Source organism: Drosophila pseudoobscura, chromosome X (assembly GCF_009870125.1).
Source record: "Drosophila pseudoobscura strain MV-25-SWS-2005 chromosome X, UCI_Dpse_MV25, whole genome shotgun sequence".
In the NCBI taxonomy this organism is placed as follows: Eukaryota; Metazoa; Arthropoda; class Insecta; order Diptera; family Drosophilidae; genus Drosophila; species Drosophila pseudoobscura.
The window spans coordinates 28,317,398-28,323,397 of NC_046683.1; the positions used below are offsets into that span (position 1 = coordinate 28,317,398).

Below are 6,000 nucleotides of genomic sequence, written 5' to 3' on the forward strand. Positions count from 1 at the left end.
AGATGCCGATATTACAGTGGTGGAGAACACAAAGGATGCCCTTGAGGCTCCTTTAGAACAATGTCCACCACTGTAAAGCAGCATCCGCTGCTCTTATACTCCGCCTCGAAGAGAGCGGAGCAGAGGTAGCCCTGATCCAGGAACCTTGGATAGTGGGAGACAAGGTTTGTGGACTAGGGTCGAAGGAGTACAAGATAATAGTAGCTCAACATTAAGGTAAAACCCGCACCTGCATTCTCGCCAGAAAGCACCTTAATATCTTTCTTCTCCATAATTATAGCGATAGCGACAACACGGCGGCAAGCCTAGAGCTGAAAGGGACACATCTAAGGCTGATATCGTCCTACATGGCCCATGAGGAAAACGATCCTCCCAACGACCTTGTTCGCAAACTAGCCAGCGACAGCGAGAGGTCGGACATAGACCTATTAATAGGTTGCGATGCCAACGCTCACCACACTCAATGGGGGAGCTCGAATGCAAATGTAAGGGGTGAGTCACTTTTCAGCTTCATCCTTAACTCAAATCTATTTATTTGTAATCGGGGCAACGACCCCACTTTTATAATTAAAAATCGACAGGAGGTTATTGACCTCACCTTAGTGTCTCCCAACCTGTTTGACATAGTCAAGAGTTGGCAAGTCCTTGATGACCAATCTCTCTCTGACCACAGATACATCGAGACCACACTATCCCTCGAATTTCCGAAACCTAAGGACTATATTAATCCCAGGAAAGCCAACTGGGAAAAATATAGCTCAGCCCTGGAGGACTTACTCCCCTCCAAAGCACCATCATGCCCGGAAACAAAATACGACCTAGATCGCCTAGTGAACAGGTTCACAGAAGCATGCAAAAAAGCCTTCGCGGCAGCATGCCCCTCTAGCAAACCTAGGGGGAAAAAGAAACCCCCCTGGTGGTCAAAACAAATAGACATCCTTCGTAAAAGCTGCAGGACCCTCTTCAACAGGGCCAAAAGCGCGAACGAGGAGAGCCACTGGGCAGACTACAAAATCAGTCTGTCACTATATAAAAAGGAAACAAGTAAAGCAAATAGGGCCTCTTGGCAAAAATTTTGCTCGGAAATTAGGGAACGTCAGAGGCCGCAAGGCTTCGCAAGATTCTCTCAAAAACTAACCCCTCGGTAGGGTATCTTAAAAGGAATGACGGCACGTGGACCAACTCCAGTGAGGAGTCCCTGCACATTCTACTAGGCACGCATTTCCCAGGGTGCACAACCATCGAGACGGTACATCTCCCAGGAGAGGGACCGGTAACCTCGATGGATCACATCCCCACAAAAGGTAACATAAGCTGGGCAATAAACAGCTTCAACCCGTTCAAATCGCCAGGCCCAGACCAGGTAATCCCGGTTCAACTTCAGAAGGCCGGGGATACGGCCATCAACTGGCTACAAGGTATCTTCAGGAAGATACTTGCTGTGGGTACAATCCCGAGAGCATGGCTTAAGGCAAAGATAGTCTTCATTCCCAAAGTAGGAAAAGCCTCGCACTCAACTGCAAAAGACTTTAGACCAATCAGCCTATCGTCCTTCCTCCTCAAAACCTTTGAGAGACTCGTCGGGCTGCAACTGAGGACAACTATACACCCTCAGTTGCTGTCAGGCGCACAGCATGCCTACCGGAAAGGAAAATCCACGGAAACGGCTCTTCATGAAGTGATCTCAGCGGTAGAGAAATCTCTGCATCTCAAAGAGTACTCACTCAAAGAGTTCCATTTTTCCTTGCACTATCAGAATGTTCGCAGTTTGTTGGGAAAATTGCGTAAAATTCATACTAATAGTGCGTCCTTTGATTTCAATGCCATCGCGTTTACCGAAACCTGGCTTAACTCCTGTCAATGTTCATGAAATTTTCATTGATAGTTACACTATTTATCGAATGGACCGCCCATCTTTTGCAGGTGGGGTTCTGATTGCAGTTAAATCTGTTTTCTCATCTGAGTTATTCCCATTCAATAACATCCATGGAATTGAATTTTTTGCAGTCAAAGTTCGTATTGGCTCCACATTTTTCTATTTAACCTGCTCTTACATCCCTCCCAGGTCTGATGCTGAGCTTTACCTACACCACCTCTCAGCAATTAATACTGTCGTATCTGCATTAGCGTGCAATGATCGAATTATTGTCATGGGGGACTTTAACCTCCCATTTCTTTCTTGGCTGCCTTGTGATGACGCTAACCTGTTGTTTCCCAATTGCCATAATGACTTTATCAATGGGCCAACGGATATTTCCCTTGTCCAAATTAATGCCGTTAAAAACATTAGGGGCAGACTTCTTGACCTCGTTTTTGTTAACGATGCTTCTCTCGCTATGGTATCTAGAGCAAGCCCAATATCACTCCCTGAAGATCCTTACCATCCAACTTTGTCGATATCCCTGGAGTGTACACAATCTGGAGGTGCTGACAGTTCCATGGCTCACATAAAGTGTTTTCGCAAAACAAACTTTATCGATTTAGATCTACATCTCTCGCGTGTTGATTTGTCGTTTCTTTATTCATTACCGAACATAGATGCAACTGTTAGCTCGTTTTATAGCTCTATTTACTCCGCCCTTAATACTTTTGTTCCAGATATCACTGTACCCGTATCGTCCAAGCCTCCCTGGTTCTCCAAGTATTTGTCATACTTAAAAAATAATAAATCCCGGCTCTATAAAAAGTACCAGAAGTCGGCCTTAGCTCTATACTCCTCCGCTCGCTCTCTGTTCCTTGCCGTTAATAGTCAGTGTTATAATCATTACCTTTCACAATGTAGTAGTAACGTTTCTAGTGATCCTAAAAAATTATATTCGTTCGTTAACTCTAAGCGCAAGTCAAACGCTTTTCCTCCGTCCCTTCATTACCAGAACAAAACAGAAGCTTCTGCTGATGGTATTGCAAATTTATTCGCTACCTTTTTCCAAACAACGTACTCGCCTCAAATTTACAACGCATCCACTCCGTATCCGTACCAGCTACCTCAAGCTAACAGCATTTTTCTGCCCTTTTTCGAGGAAAGCGTTGTTCTGGAAGGTTTGTCATCTATGGACATATCGTTTTCTGCGGGTCCAGATAAGGTACCAAGTTGCATTTTAAAACCCTTGACCTTTCTCTTCAACCTCTGCTTGGAACAGTCTTGTCTCCCAGTAATTTGGAGAGAGTCCTACATCATTCCGCTTCACAAAAAAGGTTCAAGATCAAACATTGAAAACTATCGTGGTATCGCAAAGCTTTCCGCCATCCCGAAGCTTCTTGAGTTCCTGGTCACCCGGCAACTGCAACATCTTTGTTGCAGCTTGATGTCTCCGTCGCAACACGGTTTTTTCAGACATCGTTCAACATCGACTAACCTTCTTGAGTTTTCTAACCTAATCCACCGTATTTTCAAATTGGATGTAATTTTTACGGACTTCAAGGCATTCGATTCTGTGAACCATGCTCTGCTTATTCACAAGCTCTCTTTATTAGGGTTCCCAACGAATCTTCTAGATTGGATTTTGTCCTATCTCACTAACCGTACTCAACGTGTTTTGTTTTCTAACGTGTTGTCAAATACTGTTAATGTTACTTCAGGTGTGCCACAGGGAAGTCATCTGGGCCCGCTTTTGTTTATTTTATTTGGGAATGACCTTCCTTAAGTTATAACATACTCTACTACGCTAATGTATGCTGGTGATGTTAAAATCTGTCCTTCTTACTCTGATTGGTATTTGCACACACGCCTTTAACTTGATCTAATTGAACTACTATTGTGGTGTTCAACTTATCTTCTTTTTCTGAACCTTTCCAAATGCAAACTGACATTTTTTTATGACATTTTACCGTCGTGCTCCACATTTTGTCTCATATGTTCTAGGAAATCATGTCCTTGAGCGAATTTCGAGTTCAAATGACCTCGGAGTCCTTTTTGATCATAAGATGTGTTTTAACAGCCATATAGCTGCCACTGTAAATAAAGCTAAGGGTGATTTAGCGTTCATAAAGCGTTGGTCCAAGGAGTTTGACGACCCGTACGTTACGAAACAACTGTATATCTCGTTAGTACGTATTAATTGGAGTATTGTTCTTGTGTGTGGAGCCCGCAGTATAAAGAGCAGCAGGCTGTTATTGAATCCGTGCAAAAGCAATTTTTAGTATTTGCCCTTCGGAACTTTAACTGGGACTCGGGTAGAATCTTGCCACCCTACCGGTCTAGGCTAAATCTTATTGACCTGCCGTCGTTGCACCATCGCAGAATATGCAATGGCGTAATGTTCGTGCACAAGCTCCTTCTCGGGACTGCTGACTCCAAAGCTCTTTTGGGTCAGATTGACTTGGCCGTTCCATTTAGACCTACCCGTACTTTCAGGCCTATCCGTCTACCCATATGTAGGTCTAATTATGCTTATCATGAACCTTTTAGGGTTTTATGCCATAATTATAACTCCCTCTGCCAAACCCTATCCCCTGAACTGTCTCTTAAACTAATTGCATGAAATATTTATAATCACTTAAATTTAGCTAACTTTTAACTTCTCTTTTTCCGCCTTTAGTAACTAAGTACCATTATTAACAGATAATTTGTTAATTTAAAAAATAAATAAATGTAGCCGATGCGCTATCAAGAGTAAAGATTAACGAAAACCTACTTGGGGAAACCATTAATAGTGATTGTGCAACGGTCCATAGCGCGCAAGAAGATAATACAAATTATATTCCACTTATAGAGCGACCAATCAATTACTATAATAGGCAAATAGAACTGATTAGAGGTAATGAGGATAAGGTATTTCCACAAGATACTGATAAAAATCACATATACTGAAATGACAAAGTCATTAGCAAAAGATATAATAAAGGAATATGTTTGTACCAAAAATAGTGCATTATATTTCCATAGTGAAATAGACTTCCCACTGTTCCAAAGGGCATTCCTAAAAATAATCAGTCCCAATCACTTGATGTGAAAATGTGAAAATTGAAATCACTACCAGTAAAAACGGAGTTTCTGATGAAGAACGATCATAAAACGATCAATGACAAATTAAGAATTATTTCAAGCGAGGATAACATAGAGAACAAGCTCACAAAATTCGAGTTAATTCTATACACTTATAATCATAAATCGGTTCATAATACTACAAAAAGATCCCCAGCTGATATCTTCCTGTACGCCGGACTATCAGATTATAACACCCAACTGAATAAGGTTAGGAAGATCAATCATTTGAATAACGATAGAATCGACTTTGAAGTAGACACATGCTACAAAAATGCACTCCTAGTTAAAAAATAACAACCAATCCGATCAAAAGAATAGGGGAAATTCGGCAGGTAGACTATAAAACCAAATTCAAAAGAAAGAAAAAGTCTAATAAAAGTAAACATGATAATTGCAGAGTACCCGAAGAGAGTACTGGGAATCTGGAGCTACAACATGATTAAGATTATAATCTTACTAATGTTCACCGTCCTACAGTCTACCGGACAGAATATAGAGATAGATCCCATCAACTCAAGGAATGGATATCTCATATTCAAAACAGATACCATTAACATACCCATTAATTATGAATATTATTATTTAACAATTAATATAACAAGAACAGATGAAACATATCAGAGTTTACTAGACCAGGCAACCCAATTTAATAATTTAATAACGTAATCCAAGTTCAATATTTAGTCGAGAAATTGCAACGTGAAAACAACGGCATAAAAATAGCCAAAAACAAAAGAGGCCTTATAAATGCAGTAGGCACAATTTATAAATATCTATTTGGAGCGTTAGATCAATATGATAAAGTCGAACTAGAAGGGAAAGTAGACAATCTGGCTAGCCACAGTGTTCAAGCTAACGAATTAAACTTAAAAATTCAAGCAGTAAATTCTGGCATAGAAGTTGTTAATAAATTAAACAAGGATAATGATAGGAAGGAAGGAAGCAATTATAAATACTAATATTTAACCTTCAACATTTTACTGAGTACATAGAGGATATTGAATTAGGCATGC

General features: G+C 40.8%; 1 long non-coding RNA gene across 1 annotated transcript; it reads left to right on the forward strand.

The window, feature by feature from the left end:
- Positions 1-4,997: 4,997 nt before the first annotated feature.
- On the forward strand, positions 4,998-5,528 carry LOC117184698 (uncharacterized). The gene is made up of 2 exons (XR_004470123.1): positions 4,998-5,319; positions 5,385-5,528. It is a non-coding gene; the product is annotated as an uncharacterized lncRNA (long non-coding RNA).
- The last annotated feature ends 472 nt before the right edge of the window (positions 5,529-6,000 follow it).